This window comes from Talpa occidentalis, unplaced genomic scaffold (assembly GCF_014898055.3).
Source record: "Talpa occidentalis isolate TD23 unplaced genomic scaffold, MPIMG_talOcc4v2.1 talOcc4.2, whole genome shotgun sequence".
NCBI lineage: Eukaryota > Metazoa > Chordata > Mammalia > Eulipotyphla > Talpidae > Talpa > Talpa occidentalis.
The window spans coordinates 121,393,300-121,412,168 of NW_023602073.1; the positions used below are offsets into that span (position 1 = coordinate 121,393,300).

Here is an 18,869-nt window from a genome sequence, read left to right on the forward strand (position 1 = left end):
ATGATAACTGCATTCAAATAATAGAGGAGAAAGGAATCCTCTATTTATACGTGTTTGTAACTTCTCCCTCCTCTTTCAGTTAATCAGGAAATATTATTGAAAGCCTTCTTTGCAGACACTTGGAAGGACATGGTTTAAGAATAAGGTGAGGCTTCCTGTCTTTGAGGAGTCTCTAGTTAAGCACAGAGAAGACTCAAAAACAAAACAGAGTAGAAGAATATAGTAACATGTGGAAAAAACTGTGGTGTTAATAGGAATTCGGGAACGAGGAGGATTATTGTGTATGGATACTATCTTAAGTGATTTCAAGAGGCAAAAAGCTCTTAAAAAAAGGAGGGGTGTGGATACCGGGGGGAGGCAGTCAGAAGTCCTATTGATCTGTTCTTTGTAGAGGCTCTCAGGGATGTCCTTTACCTTCTCTCTCAGCAGGTGTGGTTACCTCTTAACTTATTGAGATCATCAAAGCCTTCTGGCCTGAGTTCCCTCATCTAAAGCAGTTCAATAGAGCATCTTCTAATTGACATAGTTCTGTAGTTTCACATATTCATCTCTCTGTTCTGTTGGCCTTTGAAGAAGAGATATGAGTATTTTAATTTTTGGTCCATTTTCTTTCCTTTCTATCACCATTCTGAAGTAACCTTTTCAGATGCTTCTGTTTCTTACTCTCCGATGAAAATATTTACATGACTTTTAGGAATATCAAAAAATAATTTTGCTTATTTATTTTTGTTCATTTCATTATGACCTTTACTAGATCCTTCTTGATATTTAGTGAACATTGGAATTGGAAATATATCCCCTACTATAAGCTTCCTTAGGGCAAGCACATATATTTTCTTTCTTACTTTCCCTTGTATCTACCATATAGCAGATGATTTTGGTAAATAAATAAGACTATACAGTTGTTTATGCTTCACTATTTTTTCTTTATTCTTTCCTTCTATTAATCCACCTATCTGTCCCTTGATGATTCAAAGAATTGTAGGTGATCTATAAAAATAATATAAAAGCACGAAGAAAATGGTAAAAACATAAATGTATATTTAAAATGATCATTTATCTTGAAAAACTTCATCTGATTTTACTAACCCTGCTCACCTTTTTTCTATTTAACTTCATTCTTAGTAAGCACAGCTTAAATGAGCAGTTACAATTGCAACCTCCATTTTATCACCACCCACTCAATCTTTAACCTCTCTCTAGTCTGACAATTTCTGAAACGCTTCTCTCCTCACATTGCTTCATTCAAGGTCACGTATGAATATATACTTAGGGTGATTTACCCTGTCTCCCACTCTTTTCTCTGTGGCACAAGCTCAGTTCTCCTCATTCTTCTTAAATACCACACCTAGCTGGATTTCCCTGGGAGTTGTCATCCTAGTTCTCCTCATGCCTTTGACTGTTCTATCTGTCTGGTTACTGACTCCTCTTTTTCTTCTTGCTTCCTTATGACATCATATAAGACTTAGGCATTTTTATATTGCCTTCTACCTCTACCCTGCTCCTTCAATGATTTTATTTAATAGAGACTTCCATGTCTTAAAGGTAGCCAGATGTCCCACCATTTCAAGTGCGCTGTCCCATGTACAGTGAATAATTACTCCTCACCTCTCTCCTTCCATTTAAAAGTCAATGGATATAAAGTGGAAACCTTTGGGGGCCTTCCTGGTAGCGCAAGGGGTTTAGCACAGTGCTTTGAAGCTGCCCACAGCCCCTGTAGCACAAGTTTGATCCCCCTGCCAGGGAGCTCTATACACATGGTGCAGCAGACCTCTCCTGACTCACTCGCTGCTCGCCTCAGCAGTGTATTTCAGTAGATCTGCTTGTTCTGCTCCCCACTCTGTCTCTGGTGAATTCTCTCACCCTACCCCCGCATCTCTGGCCTGTACCCCAGTTCTTGTATATATAAATAAATAAGTCTTTAAAAAATAAAGCGGAAACCTTTTACTTTCTATTTATTTTAACAGCATTATTGTTTGCCAGTCACTGAGGTTTCAGTATTTGGAGACATTTCCCCCCCCCCATTCATTTTTCTGTTTAAATCACCAGTGCTTCCTTTAGATCCCCTTTTCCTTTATTTGCTTCCTTTCTTCCCTCTTGCCTTTGCACCCACCCTACTGCAGGTCCTCCTTCCTCATCTTTCTGTTATAAATGTCTATATTGGGTCTCCCTACATTTCTCTCATTTGCTCAATTAGACCTTCACAGACTTGACCTCACAAAATACCACCTACTTCAAAATTCTTAATTCTTTCTCTATTACCTACACTTGCAATTCTCAACCTTTGATCATGACTATAATCTTTGCAGGCCATCTACACAATTTGAAGAACCTAGTGTAAAATGAAAATGTGGGGCTCCTTGTTCAAAAGCAGAAAAAAGTATCATTAAAGGAGCTAGAATATGAATATATATATGCGTATATTATATATATATATATATATATATATTTGCTCTTCCATGGTCAAGCTCTCTCATTTTTTCACGTTTTTAAAATAATGTGCTAAGAAAAAATAAAATTATAAATAATGAGCGTCACAGATTTTACTATTTTTATGTTGTACAGTGATAGGTTTAAATGCAAATAAAGACCATGTAATTCATATGCAGAAACATTGACATTTACACAATTTGTATCTTGTAGTTGTTCATCCATATATGTATTTTTCTCATCAGAACAATGATAACACTGCATAACTAACTTACGTGTTTTTTTAAACTTTAGGTACATTTACATGTTCCTAACACTCTCATTTGGATCATAGATGATCAAGAAAGAACTGAAAAGAAATTGTGGGTTGCTTGCTTTTTCTGTCCTGTGTTATCATTTTCAGTGTAAATGGCTGAATTACACAGATTCAGTGTGAGCAAGAAGGGATATGTGTAAGTGTTCCTTCCTTGGTCATTTTTGTTGCATAGAATACCATTGATTTCTTTCTGCCTTCAAAACAAACTCTGGTTCAATCAGAAAGCTGGCCTCATGGGGACTGTTGTACCCTCATTTACTCAGTCATAGGTGTACAACTTACCTTTTATTCACTTTGAGACTTATGATTTCCACATATTTCGGATCCACTGGAATTGTGTACTCATTGGCCATTGTAAACTCCATATGTGAGAAGAGTGACAAGGAATATTGATGGACAGAAGATTAATAATAAAATTATTAAGAATTTTGTGAAGACTACAGCTGAGATTTAAACTAAGTTTGGATCTTAGCACCCTGTGAGGCTGCCCACGTCCCATGCCATGTAGTCTGGGTTGTATGGGGATTGCTGTAAAAAGAGTCTCCAACTCCAGCCACTGGGATTCTGATGTTCTAGAGTAAGCCCTAGTCATGTGTATTTGAAATCATCAGCAACAACAAATAAATTAACAAATGATTTCATGAGCAATGTAGAAGTCCGTATTTCCTTGGGCTAACATTGAAAGATTTTTTCAATCAGCTCCTTAACTGTGCCCTTGTTGGTGATGCAATAGGACTATTTCATGTCTGTGGCTATATTTCCTGGTTAAATTCACTCTGTATTGCTCACACCATTATCCCCCAATTCAGTGCTCACTCTCTCCTCACTCATGGGAATTGTACCATCCTTGTTCTCAAACATAGCAAGACGTAACTTCTCTATAAAATCTTCCTCTATCACTCCAGTCCATATTGAATGTGCCTTTTACTCAGTTTTTATAGGTGTTATGTTCTAGGTCATTTATTTTATGCACAATATTTGACAGTGCACTGTTACTTACCTTTTATGTGCATGTTCTTCCTTCCTCCCTGGATTCAGTGTGTCCTAAACAATCATGTAACCTGCTAGTGAAGTTTTAAATGACCACAGCAGGGTCTAGAAATCATGATTGTTCCTAGAAAATTCTAAAGAATAAGTAATTCTAATAAATAAACTGACTTCTGTTTCTCTTATTTTTATTGATTTTTTATTTTTTAAACATTCTTGTTTATTTTTTCACAATATATGATTGGCCTCACTTTCTAAATTTGATTGGACCACAGTAATTTTCAGAATGAACTTCAGAATGAATTTTCATTCAGGACTAAATTTTGTCTGTCACTGTAATGGCACATTTAAAATTAATTACCATCTAAAATTTAAATAAAATTCATTGAAATTCGTCTGAAATATGATGCCTTAGTTGGGTGGTTACAGATTTCAACAAGTTGTTCAATCAATTGCCTATAGTTTTTTCCTTCCAAATAACATTGCAGATGTGGACTCCCTGGTGGTGCAAGGGGTTAAGCATCAGCACTATGAAGCTGTCTGCAGCTACTGCAGCACAAGTTCGATCCCCAGGCAGGGAAGTGACCCACATGGCACAGCAGACCTCTCCTGTCTCACCTGCTGCCCCCTCAACAGTGTATTTCAGTCAATCCACCTGTTCTGTTCCCGACTCTGTCTCTGGTGAATCCTCTCACCCCCACACCTCTGGCCTGTACCGCAGTTCTTGTATGCATAAATAAATAAATCTTTAGAAACAAAACATTGTTTTGTAATATTGCAATAGTTTTCCTAAAATACAGAATTTTTAAACAAAATTAAAAAACTCTCTTCAGTGAATTAAAAAAAGGTAAGTTTATCAGACTCATAATGCAAGCCTGAAGTGAAATAAATATAATTGGAATAGTTTTTTTTTATTGATCTTCATTTTCTGCTGAAAACAAGTGGCGCATAGAGGAATCCAGTGCATTCCATAGAGGAATGCAATGATATCTTTCCTGGGGAGGATGTGTGAAATTATCAAGCTCTGTCCAAGTGATTGGTTTGCAAATTTTGTAATTGCTGTCAATGCCATTGTTTTATAAAATGAATTTGAAAAGTAAGGTGTGTTTCTCCTAAATCAACACACCACACATACATATGTGATATTCTTATGATAAATTAATTAGATTTATTAATATTTTTGATGAACTTCCATTAAACCTGGATAAATTCTAAGTCTCCCAACTTAAAACATTATTTTATGATTCCACAAATGTAGAAGCTTAGGAAGTAGATTCTTTAAAGATGAGCCTTAATGAAAATCTTTTTACATATCACGAAAACAAATAACTTTCTGAAAAGATACATGTACTCTAACACTATATCAAATTTGGAAAAAATAAGGTATATCTGAAAAGATAAGTTATTTAATGACAATTGTAATTAAAACATCTTGAGTTCTGACATAGTTAATACAGGATCCTCTTCTAATTCAGATAATAAATTTAATTTTCTAACTATAATCACTAAAATCATCCTCAGAGTTCTTTTGATCTTTGTTTCTTAGATCATTTAGGCGACTGGTAGGTAACCATGATAGCAGTGTCTACGCATTTGTTCATCTTTTTTATTTTTTAAGATTTATTTATTTATGCACACAGGATCTCGGGTACAGGCCAGAGATGTTGGGGGGCGGGAGAAGATTCACCAGACAGAGTGGGGAACAGAACAGGCAGACTGACTGAAACACACTGCTGAGGGGAGCAGTGGGCGAGACCGGAGAGGTCTGCTGCGCCATGTGGGTTTCTCCCTGGCCGGCCAGCGATCCAACTCGTGCTGCAGAGGCTGTGGATTGCTTCATAGTGCAGTGCTTAACCCCTTGCGCCACCAGGGATGCCCTGTTCATCTTTTCTTTAGCGAAACAACAGACAAAGAAAGAATAAAAAGAAATGCATCCTTGCCGTGGCATTTCATGACATTTCTCCATTTGAACATCTGGAAAGCCTAGTGTGACAGTAACAACCAAATTGACAAAGCTGCTGACTGCATCCAGTCTCAAAAAAAAAAAAAAAAATAGACACTAAAAGCACCACTTTAATTCTGAAAAATTCAATGCAGTGTCTCCCCATTTTGGCCTTGAAGAAAGAAAGAGAAAGCCACATTTATTTTGCAGATGCATTCTGAGTATTGTACATCACACACACATTGGAAAACAACAGCTCCAAAGAAAGGAACATGCAGTATAGGAAAGAGAAGGGAGAGCAGCTGCAGACCGGGGTCTAATTGCAGATCCTGGATGGATTTGATACTCAAATGACTGCTCTGCATAAAGTAGAAATAAACTAGCAAGAACATTAATTACTCCTATTATTGCTTTTATATAGTGAGATGTGAGACAAAATAAATGCATAAAACATTTTAAGAACAAAAATCTAAAGGAATATGAAATTTCCGTATTGAAATATCCTCAATGGTGATGAGAAAAATGTGACAGGAAGAAATGAGTCCTAAAATAAAATGCTGAATAGTAACAAAGTAAATGTTATGTATCTACAATAGGCTGTCATTTAAAGACATTCTGAAATGATGATATTTTAAGTATTTAAAAGAAGATAACATTAACCGTGTGTCTTAGTCTGTTTGGGCTGCTGTGAATAATGCCACTGAATAGGTAGCTTATAAACAACAGATATTTATTTCTCATAATAGTAGAGGTCGGGAAGGCCAAAATCAGCCTGATCACCTTCTGGTGAGGTCCCTTGTCCTGGTTCATGGACAGCACTTTTTCACTATGTCCTCAGCTGGTGGAATGGGCTAGGATTTCTGTGCAATGTCCTTTAGAAGAGCATTAATCCCATGAGTGCCCTGCTCACCTTACCTAATCAGGATTCAAAGGCCTACTTTCTAACCTTGGGTATTGGGATTACAACATAGGAATGTGGGTGAGGGCACACAGATATTCAGGTCATAACACAATAAAATAGTTTTGTTATTAACATGGATTGACAAGACTTCGGTGTTAGAGTTAATTATGCTAAAGTATTACTTGTGTGCCAGTAAGTTTTATGATCTATCTTGCTAAGTTATGCCTGAAATTTAAGGAGTTATGAGCCAATGATCAGTGAATGGCAGAGAACAAAGTGATATGTTGTTATAGAACATACTCTTTACTATTATCATTCTAGAGGAAATAACACATCAATCCACCAGTTTTTCTGAAGTGGAAATCTCTTCATTTAAAATGGGTATTCTTCTATCCTGACTGGAATCTAGAGAAGGGTACCCAATTAAGTTCTAGAAAAATTGCAACTAGCTATGACCACTAATCACTACACCACTATGAAGCATCCAGTCCTAGGTGTTCTGGAGCCATCACTGTCACCACCACCATGACCACCAAAACAATAGGATTCTGGACATGTCGATTATGTTGCCTTTTCAATAAGAATGCTTTAACAAAATGATTATATGGAACTTGAGTAGTCTAGTCCCAATTTATACCTCAGGAATCACCTCTTTCAGTACTCTAGAAGTGTATCTTAGGTTAGAACAAATTTATCATTAAAATTCAGCATAGTTGTCTTTGGAAGTGTTTTCATTTTTTCAGAAAGGTTTTCACTTCCAGAAAAGGTTTTGACTTTTCCAGCTCTTCTCTGTCGATAAAAGGTACAGTTGGATCTTGATCTAAGTATTCCAGTGCCAAACTCAGTGGGATTTAATTTGCTCTTCTAATTACATTGGAGCACTTTCTTTTAAAATTTGAGATGTAGATAACTCTTAGAGAATTAATTGTTCCACTTTATATAATAAAAGCATTAAGATGATACTATTACATATAAAAACAAGGTTGACATTTCCCCAAAATTATTCAGTCGGTACCTAAAGACCAAAAAAATATGTGTGATATCTTACATTTCACATTATAAAGATTCAACTTTCATGACAGACAGAAAATATATAACTGTTCTTCTTACTCATTGACTCTGTAGCTGAAAATGGCATGAAGTGTAACCTGATCATCATTTCCATTGTCTTCCTTTTTGGTAGAACCCAATTTTTTTGGGTGGAGATTGAGGGGCTAGAGGTGACAGTATACCCAAAACAAACAATGGGCTGCTTGCTATTTCAGTTAATCTTGACAAATCTGTTCCTAATTAGTGTCACCTTATTTGCACCTACCTTTGTCCCAATCTGGTTGCTGTAAAGGTTTCTCAAGAAGTGTGTGTTGTGTAGATGAATGTGGGTTGTTTTACCTTATCCTGAACATAGAGTTTTAGTGCATCTGATGCAGTTTCAGAAGGGAACAAGTATGAAGAAAGACCCAAGAGAACCCCAGAAATCCCATCTCTGATAATTTTGAGTTGTTAAACAACAACTCAATTAGTCTTTTGTAAGAAAAATAAACATTTATTTATTTATGTTACTATTAGCTGGGTTTTCTGTTGCTTATAGCCAAAAGCATTACTAAGTAAAATCACATGGTTTAGAATTGAATAAGCTCATTTCTAACACTAGGGGAAGAGATAAAAGGGAAAAGATAAATGCCATGAAAACACAGTCCAAAAATTGTTTTGATTTCTTAGAAGTTTATTTGAGCAGTTTGTGCTTCTCTGTGATTGCCTTTAAATTTTCTCAGTCAAGTACCCAGGGATGGAACAATTTGCAGTTGCCATGAAACCAGAACTCATTTTCAAGGGCAGCTCTTAAATGATGTATCTCCTTTCCTAAGGCAGATTCAGAGAAAGGCTTGCATTTACTATTTCGGCATTACCTCAAACCAACAAAGTGGAGGAAAGTGTCCTCCTATGGTAGCATTGGAAGTTAAAGTGGAAATTGTCTTTACTCTGTCTGGCTCTGCTGGATATATTAAGACTTAGGCAGTCTAAGGATGAGTGAGCATAGGCTATGCAGTACTGACTCATCTGGAGGTTTATTTCTTAGAACAGTGTTTGAGCTGCCTAGAATATCCAAAGAACATAGTGAAATCCAACTTTTTCAATCATGAGATAGAATTTTGATGACTAGGATAAAGATGAACAAGGTTCCAAAAAGCAAGCAGTGGTTCTAGGATGTTAGGTAGGTACTATAGCTATAGTTCATTTTCAAAGCAGATGACCAGGCCGAATGCCGAAGTTTCAACAAATGGGTCTATCTAGGTAATGAGAGGAGGAATCTGGAATGGTCTAGGTAGAATGTTAATGCTCAGACAAGAGACTTGGATTCTTTAAAAGTCTCCAAACTTTGTGAAGTCATGGAATGCCAATCAGGAAACTGAACCAGAGCCCAAAGATAGAGTGAACTGATGTAAGTGATTGTGATGGGATCCAGTGTTTAACAAGACTGAGAGTCAGATGAATTCCCTATACTGCAGATGCTTTAAGCTGCGATTTGTTCTTTTTTTATGTTAGCATTTATCATTTAAAAAAAATTTAGACAATATTTGCTTCCCCCCACCCCCTCAGATTGAGTCCCCATAGAATTTCCGTTCCCAAGGCATCCATGCACCATCACCACAGCCCCCTGTGCTCCTCCCTCCCTCCCTCTCACCAATCCAGCAGTTCCACTCCTAGGGATCTACCCAAAGGACACAAAAACAGTGATTCAAAAGAGCACCTGTATACCTATGTTTATTGCAGCACAATTTACAATAGGTAAAACCTGGAAACAACCCAAATGCCCAAAAATAGATGACCGGATCAAGAAGATGGGGTATATATGCACAATGGAATATTATTCAGCAATCAAAAAAGATAAACTCATGCCATTCGCAGCAACATGGATGGAGCTAGAAGGAATTATGCTCAGTGAAATAAGCCAGAAGGAAAAAGAAAAATATCAGATAGTTTCACTTATAACAGGAATATAGGGGAACCAAATAAGACCAAATCAGTGTAAAAAAAATAATAACAGTACAAAATACAACAAAGCAAAAACAGACAATTATAAACCAGAGACATACTTTAAGCTGAGATTTGAAACATCAGAGGAGCCTTTTCTATGTCCTCATAGGCGATTTTCTGTGGGGAATATGTTCCATGGAATGGAGATGCTAACTCAGCATTACCTGTGGTGTAGTTCATGCTTAGGCTGTTAATCTTCATATATTTTAAAATCTTACCCATGGATAGATGTTATATGGCATAAAAAGATACAAATTATAAATGAAGCAAAAACCAGTGATTTTACTGTGAATGATGTGCTATGATATTTTTATTTTATTCAATTTTAGAATATTTTGTGGGAGGGAAGTTCTCAACCCACAAAATTCATTTCATGACTAAATATATAGGTCAGGACCTACAGTTTGAAAAGGCTGGTTTAGTTCCTATGAAGATTCGTTCTTGATACTCAGTTTTGGTGTCTTTGCCTCAGATTTTTAAGTCACAATTCTTCCAGCCACAGTTTCTTCCAGTTCCCTTTCATACAAAGTCTTTTTTTTATTGATTAAACTTTTTTTTTTATTTTCTTACATTGTTGTTCATTTTTGTACAATATTTGATTTCTCCCCTCAGGTGTAGTCCCGATAAATCTCCCACAACTACATCACTGGTAAATTGTCACCATAGTCCCTAGTCCTCTTCCCTCTCTTTCCCCTGCAGACCCATTCACACAAAGTCTTATCCCAATCTTTGAGCTTCATTGAAATCAATGGTGCCTTTCATAATGCAGAAGGCTTTCAACAAATGTGAACTTCTTAGAGAAGGTAACCTAATGTTTCTGCAACCATTTTCTTGTGTAACAGGGAGAGGAAATCATAGCATAGAAAATACCCCACCCAGGATAAAGTTATAGAGAGAGATTTGCTGAGTGGGTTAGCAGTCTGGCCCAAGAGTTACAAGGTTTAGTCTGCTAGGCTAACTGACGTTGACTGACATCATGCAGAAACACTAAAAGCGCAAGAAACATTCACACAAGCTGTGTACTACATGGATTACATTTACACAACACAAATACACATTTTAGAAAGGCATTTCAGAGACAAATGTTATTAACATTTGTGATTGGGGCAGTATTAAGTAAAATGCTTATTTGATCTGCTTGGCTGTTACATAAATCTGGGATCAACACCCTCAGGCATTTCTTACTATGCTTCAGTTACAAAGGAAGTATTATGAGAAATCCTCTTGTGATTTTCTTTTTTCCTGTCACCTTTTGGACTTGCACCTATGAAATGTTGCCCACACATTTCCTGAGCTCTTCATTTCAGATTCTATCTTTGTGTTTTAGCCCCAGTTTGACTTCACTTTATTCTATGGTTCTGCACACCAACCCCAAAGCACCAGCACAAAATGCAGCACCATAAAATAGCTAGTTTACTTTTGCTAGCATCATCATTTTGTGTGTATAAAATTAGATTATTTTATTTTTTACATATTGCTGATGAATCCTTCCAACAGTTTTCCCAATGGTTACATAGTCTGAAATTTGTTACTGATTAGCACATGAGAAATTTTTTCTGTTTAAGAAATGAAATGAAAACTGAGCCTATTTGAACAGAATGTTCATTTACCTTCTAAATCAGTGCAATAGGAATAACCAAAATAAAGACTAATATTAGTAAAAAGGATGTAATATTAATGAGATCTAATAACTAAATAAAAACCAGTATTAGACTTTCTTGTATATAATCTGACATTGTGAGGATTTTCCTTTGAGAGCAGGATAAAATACGATTAAAATAAATATTTTAAAAATATTTGTCCCTAGAGTAAAGATCTGAATTATACTAATGAGATGCTCTTTAGGGATTTCATATTCTAAGTTATATTCTTTGATTTTTACTGTGACACAAGATTGAATTTTACCCTAGAGCTCAGTATTATTTTCTGCCATGTGTTAATTTCTTGCATGAATGCCTTATTTACCTTCATTTAGACTATGCTGCAGGTGCAATGCAAGCAGTACTTATTGCTGATATTTTTGTTGGCCGAAGCTGAAGGAGAGCTCAGGGTCTTGCATTGCTCTAGGGTTTTATGGCTGTGAAGGCGATTTTGAGGTATGATTTGTCAGTGTGGAAGAAGACTGGCTTCTTAAATATTATCCTATCAGCCATGATTTAAATAAGCTTTCTCAATAGCTTCAGAACAGTTGGTGGCTGTTTTAAGGCCCCACTTTTATTTAAAATTTTATTGTAACCACAACTGAATTCGTTCCTGTAGGAGTGCTTATTTTTATCACAATTGAGTCAAGTATTCTTACAAAACCATTGTTTGGTTTTAGCTGCTATGTTCGTTATAAGCTATTTTTTCTCACTTAAAGCAGCTAACTTATTATATGCTATTCAATGTCATGTGCATTACAAAAGTTATGGCCATAAAACTTACAATGTGGTTTGCCTTAATTCAAATGCAATTACTTTGGTAGTTTCAATAATTACATGTTTCCATCAGGGATAGTTGGGAAGGAATACAGTTGACAAACTATTATAATAGATTTACAGCCACTGGGTATATAAAAACCCTATTGTTATTTCTGAGATATAATTATCAATAGTGTACAATACATCTAGATCTTTCTAAGGTCCTTATCACCTACTTAATGTGCTTATTAGTTTTTCCTCACATACTTGTATCTTGGGACAGATATGTACAGCTTGATTTCACTTAAAATAGTACATTAGTGTTAAAAGGTTATTTCTTATGATCTATATGCATTATTATTTGAGTCTTCCAGGAAAAAAATATTGATAAAACAATGATATTATGATAAAAAATTATGATAAAACAGTGCTTCAGAATCTTAGTATTGTTCTGGGAGTGATCTTCCTTTGTTCCCTTCCCAGAAGGGAACATGCTTTGGAGTAGACAGTTTAGGGCTCAGTTTTATTTTCATCTTTTTTGAGATATTTTTGACATAGCATTATGTAAGTATCAAATCAACATTATGTTGATTTGATACACATATATTACAAAATGATTACCCCCTCATGCCATTTCTTTTTTTTACAGTTAAAACATTTAAGATCAGACCTCCCTTATGTTATCATTAGCTACAGTCAGCAAGCTATATATTTGATTCCCAGGATTCATTAATCTTCTAAGTAGAGGTTTGTAACTTCAGTGACTATCTAACCTTTTCTCCCAGACCACCATCCCTAGTAACCACCACTCTCTTTTCTGTTTTCTCTGACTGTAGCATTTTATTTTTTATTTTTTTTAAAAGATTCATTTATTTATTTATACAAGCACTGGGTACAGTCAGAAGTGCGGGAGGGTGAGAGAATTCACCAGAGCCAGAGCGGGGAACAGAACAGACAGACTGATGAAATACACTGCTGAGGGGAGCAGCGGGCGGCAGGAGAGGTCTGCGTGCCATGTGGGACCCTCGCCTGGCGGCCTGGGGTTGAACTGGTGCTGCAGAGGTTGCGGGCAGCTTCACAGCCCAGCGCTCAACCGCTGCGCCACCAGGGAGGCCCACTGACTGTAGCGTTTTAGATGCCACTTATACATTTTTCGTATGATACAGTATTTGTTTTTGTCTCTTTAGCTTATCTCACTTAGTATGATACCCTTAAAGTTCAACCAAGTTTTTCTAATGGTAGTATTTCCTTCTTTCTCACAAATGTATATTTACCATCTTTGTTATCCATTCATCAGTTGAAAGACACTTAGGTTGTTTTATATCTTGGCTATGGAAAATAATGCTTCAGTGAAGAAGGGAGTGCAGATATCTTTTACAGATCATGATTTCAATTCCTTTGGATATTTTGTGGACTCATCTCTTGTCTCTGCTTCTAAACATAGCCTCAGTCTTCAGTTTGCAAAATAGAAATATTTTCCACATCATTGGGTCATTGGGAAGGTTTTAGGAAATGCATGACTCATAGTAGGTACACTAGCTATTAAATTTTGCCTTGGAAGAGTCTATTAGTCTTTACACATGAAGAGTCAATATGACTTTAATAGTTACTTCTAATTCCTTGAAATTAGGCTTGAAGTCCGCTTCATTGGTTATTCCATTGTTGTAGGTACTCAATTGATCTAAATAGCTGCAAGAACAATTTAGAGATGCTTTGTGGAGGTCAGAAAACTTTAGCTTGATAATTTCATTTTCATTCATTAATCAAATGCATAGTTATATTATAATAACTTTAAAGAAACAAACATTCTGTTCACAGGGCTGTGTCATTGGACCTCACTAAATTAAGTATTTAACTGTCAAATATCTTTGAATGACTTTGTAGATAAATACTAGTAGGCACTAATTGATTGCAAAGGGATTCTTTGAAGTTCATTCTTTAGTCCCATGGGATAAATTGTTTCTTTAAAAATTTACTTGGCTTGAAGCAAAGAAAGAAAAAAAAAAAAAGCAAGTTACCAGTTTGTACCCATCCTGATAGGATTTAAATGGTTCTCATTCTTCTAGGTGGTCATCCTGTGGCTTAGACTGTGAGAGATATGAGATATTCACTTTTGCTCCTCATCAAACTCTAGACTTGATCCTTTTTTAAAAAAAATAATTTATATGTTTTTTACATCATTGTTCATTTTTAAACAATATTTGCTTTCCCCCACCCCCTCAGGTGTAGTCCCCATAGAATTTCCTTCACCAGTGCACACGTGCACCATCACCACAGTCCTCTGTGCTCCTCCCTCCCTCCCTCCGATCCCTCTCCCTTCTCCCTGTAGGATGTCTCTGGTTTATAATTGTCTGTTTTTATTTTGTTGTGTTTTGTATTTTTTTTGTTTTTTTTAAGATTAATTTATTGATACAAGAACTGGGGTACAGGTCAGAGGCGCAGGAGGGTGAGAGGATCTACCAGAGACAGAGCGGGGAACAGATCAGGCAGACTAACTGAAACACACTGCTGAGGGGAGCAGTGGGCGAGACAGGAGAGGTCTGCCATGCCGTGTGAGAATCTTTCCCTGGCCGGCCAGGAATCGAACCTGCGCTGCAGAGGCTGTGGACAGCCTCACGGTGCGGCGCTCAACCCGCTCTGCCACCAGGAAGGCCTATGTTTTGTATTGTTATTTTTCTCCTGATGTCTTATTGGGTTCCTTTATATCCCTCCTATAAGTGAAACCATCCGATATTTTTCTTTTTCCTTCTGACTTATTTCACTGAGCACAATACCTTCTAGTTCCATCCATGTTGCTGCGATTGGCATGAGTTTATCTTTTTTGATTGCTGAATAATATTCCATTATGTATATATACCCCATCTTCTTGATCAGGTCATCTATTTTTGGGCATTTGGGTTGTTTCCAGATTTTACCTATTATAAACAGTGCCGCAATCCTTTTATCTCTAAAGATAACCCCCAGGCCAATTCCTTGAGTCTCACCTCTTATTTTCTTTAGGTGCTTTGCATCTAAATCCCCACTTCTGTGTAACCTAATGTTTTCGCTGTTTTTTCAATTCAACTAGTTCAGGAAGTTGCCTGGAATCATGTCTTCATAGTCACAAACCCTTACTAATCAGCCTTCCTTATGGCTAATTTCAAATTGTAACCTCATCCCATTCCATGTCCTGCTCCTACTGATGCATGATAAGGAAGCGTAAACCTACCTTACTTCTGAGTCACGGTGACAACTTCATAAGGAAAACCTTAATAAGGAAAAACCTGTGAAATTAGTCTTTTCTTTAATAAGTCTCTGTTCTAATTAAAAAACTAAAGAGAGAAGGATTCTTCCTTATTAAAGGATAAAGAGAACCCATGAAGCAATCCTGGAACTTCTGTTTATCCAGATACAGTGTAGTAAATTGCCACTTCACAGGATTATTTACCATATCTTGGTATCTTCAAAAAACTCACTGAACTTCTTAATGAAGGTCATCACTTCTAAATTTGATTAAAATTTCCTTTACCTTTTTGGAGTTTGTTATGTTTATATTTGTGCCACTGTGATACCTAACGAATAAGAGCTTTGTCAGAGGTGTTTTAGAAATTTTTAAATCTCACAAACACACATGCACACACAGAGACATGTATTTTCATTTTGTATGTGGGAACTTCAAGATTTATGAGCCATATTTTAGATATTTGCACAAAATTATTAAGGAAGGCTAAAGTTATGATGATTCATAGCTGGAAGCTGTTGTTAACATTTAAGATAATAAAGCATTTACATGGACTTCTAGGTTTTTTTTTTTTTTTTCCTTATTTATTTTGTCCTGGGTCATATTGAGAAAAAAAAATACAATAAGACTTAGTTCTTGGGAAACTGACTTTAAATGAAATGACACACAGCTAACTGATATAAATAAGAGCTAAGTTCATAAGGCATATTTCTGTTCACAAAAAGCATCACCTGTCTTGTAAGTAATCCAAAACACTTATAATATTAAGTAATAACTTGTATTCTTTCACTCATTCGTTTTCCAGACCTCCTGTCCCAGTTAAGAGAGGGCGGTGTCTGGAGCCAATCCCAGCTATGTAAGGTGCAAGGTAGAAGCCAACCCTTCCAACTCAGGGCATGTGCACACGTGCTCTCTCTCACACGCGCACACGCATATGCGTGCACACACACACACACACATACTCACCCAGACTGGGACCATTGAAACACAATGAACATCGCCTGACTGTGGACTTGTACCCTTTGCTCTCAGCTGTGCCTCCCATCAGCCTGTACCAATAAGGGTACCTTGGCCTTACACACCAAAGCAAGCTTAGAAACCTTTCTTGGTGCATCCTGTTTTGTTGTGAGACTTGCTCCCTTTCTCTTTTGGTCCTTGTGTTTCAGCAAGCAAGCCATTATGATTTTTGTTACCCTGAGTTACCATCCCAAGTGTATTATTTCTATACATTTGAATTTCTGAAATTATTAATCAATTGTGTCAAATTAAAGCTTTTAACTACCTATAATTCACATGAGATGAGACCACATTTAGAATGTTTAACCCTGATTCCTGCTGGGTAAGTCATGAAGAAATGTATGTATGTATGACTAAAACTTCAGCACAATTTCACCCTTAAAATATTAGACTGTAATTTATGGCAACATCTGTTTCTGATACCATATCATTTTCTGAAACAGCATATTTTCCTTATGTCAGTATCAAGTTCATTCAATTATTATTATGGCATTGGAGAATAATGTATAATTAGTAACAGTTATTTCAAATCTGTAACCACCTGTACAGTCTTATTTGCATAAGGAAAAGTGGGGGTTATCAGCTGCATAGCAATGTTGCTGTATTCTGGTAGGTTAATGAGGAATTTATTTGGTAAGTAGAGAAAAGTAAAATATTTCTCTTTAGATTGAAAAGAACTTTACATTTAAGTAATGCTTTTAAGAATGAATGGCTTTAATTCTGGTGGCATCTTTCAATAATTTCTCTAACATTGCATTTGTTGTCAATATATTTTCCTTAAATTTTGACAATATAAAATATTACTAAAATGTTTCTTTGAAATCCTTTAATGTGCACATTGAGGTACATGAGCTTTAAATGAAATTTACACTTTAATTTTTTAATATAATTATATATGGAGCTTCAAAACTCTCACTGTGTTAATGAAATTATCACCATGGGAATTTTACATCATGTTTCCCTTGGGAACTTGAAATCTTTTCACCATTTTCAGGTGATTTCCTTTAAAAATTAACTGTGTCACATCATGGTTGGTGATTATCTCATTGACTGTATTGCACAAAGGAAGAACAACTGGAATTAGGAGCCGAATTGCTCCTAGTGTTTAATAACAAGCTAACTCATAGTAAAACCTGTGAATTCTGTAAGATAAATTGTCTGGAGTCCTAAACATCTCCATGTTAATTTTCTGTTTCCCTCCCTTGCTGGTTATTTGGCAAAGTGTATAATTTTAAGCCAAATACTCCTGTGGACTGGGCATCAAGGTGCAGGAGGGACATTAATCAGAACCTTTCATGGGCGATCCTTCTCTTTTGAGAAATAATCATTCATGCACCATCCTTGGAGGTTCTAGATGTTACGATACCCAGGAAAAGTCTTTGCTGTGTTTTATGTTGTCTGTCCCAGTCTGTCTCCCTACACTTATGAACAGAGAGGTCTCAGACCTCTCTTTACCTGGACCCCAGTTCCTTTTAGGGGTGTTGATCCCTACTCATGTGAAAAAGCAAGATGGCTATCTAATCCAGGTCTTCTAACTCTTCAATTCCAAGGTCAGAGCTCAGAATTTGGAACATGTATAGCTAATTTATCTCAAGGGATGTACAATACTTGGACTTTTTTTTTTAATCTATCCGTCTGTCCGGTGTAAAGCTTTTTTGACCTGTCCATATTAAACTGAACATGTGTCCTGTGTTTTTCCATGAAAACAAAACACCCACAGTTCACCACCATAATCCAATGTAGAAAAGGTATTTTTTTAAACTTTTATTGAATTAACATCGGTTTATAACATTATATAGGTTTCACACATACAACACTATAATTTGACATTTATTAATATATTATGATCAGCATGATTAGTCTAATTTCCATCCCCCACGATACAATTGACTCCTTTCTACTATGCCCATGCAAGAAATAATTGAATACGAATACAAAATCAACAAATATATTACATTGTACAGATTTGTTTGATGACAACTCTAAATTCCTTTCATTTGTTAATTAACATATTCTGTTGTCTGCACCCTCAAACATATTCCCCAGATCCATGGCTCCTGCTTTCTGTGTGCCTAACACTTATTTTACTTCAAGTGGTTCTCTTTGCCTTTCTGAAGTAGCCTCTTTCCATACTCTCTTCTTATTGCCTGTATACTGAATTATCTTTTTTTAAAAGATTTATTTATGCATACAAGAGCTGGGGTACAGGCCAAAGATACAGGGGAGTGAGAGGAATTACTGGAGACAGAGTGGGGAGCAGAACAGGCAGATTGACTGAAATACACCGCTGAGGGGAGCAGCAGGCAAGTCAGGAGAGGTCTGCTGCGCCATGTGGGTTGCTTTCTGGCTGGCTGGGGATTGAACTTGTGCTGCAGAGGCTGTGGATTGCCTCACAGTGCGGTGCTTAACCCCTTGCATGGTGCTTAACCTCTTGCGCCACTAGGGAGGCCCTATACTGAATTATCTTTTAGATACATAATCAGATCATGTCATACATTTGAGAAGAATCTCCTGGTGACTTCTAATTATATATAACTGTTCTCTGTGCTCTATGGAATCCTAGAAGGCTTTGCTTTCTGATCTCACTACTTAGCATACCCTGACACTTAACTCCAACCTAG

General features: G+C 36.5%; 1 protein-coding gene across 1 annotated transcript in view; it reads left to right on the forward strand.

Moving 5' to 3' along the window:
• The window catches only part of NKAIN2 (sodium/potassium transporting ATPase interacting 2), an 899,800-nt gene that overhangs the window by 120,415 nt on the left and 760,516 nt on the right, over positions 1–18,869 (forward strand). The window lies entirely within an intron of this gene.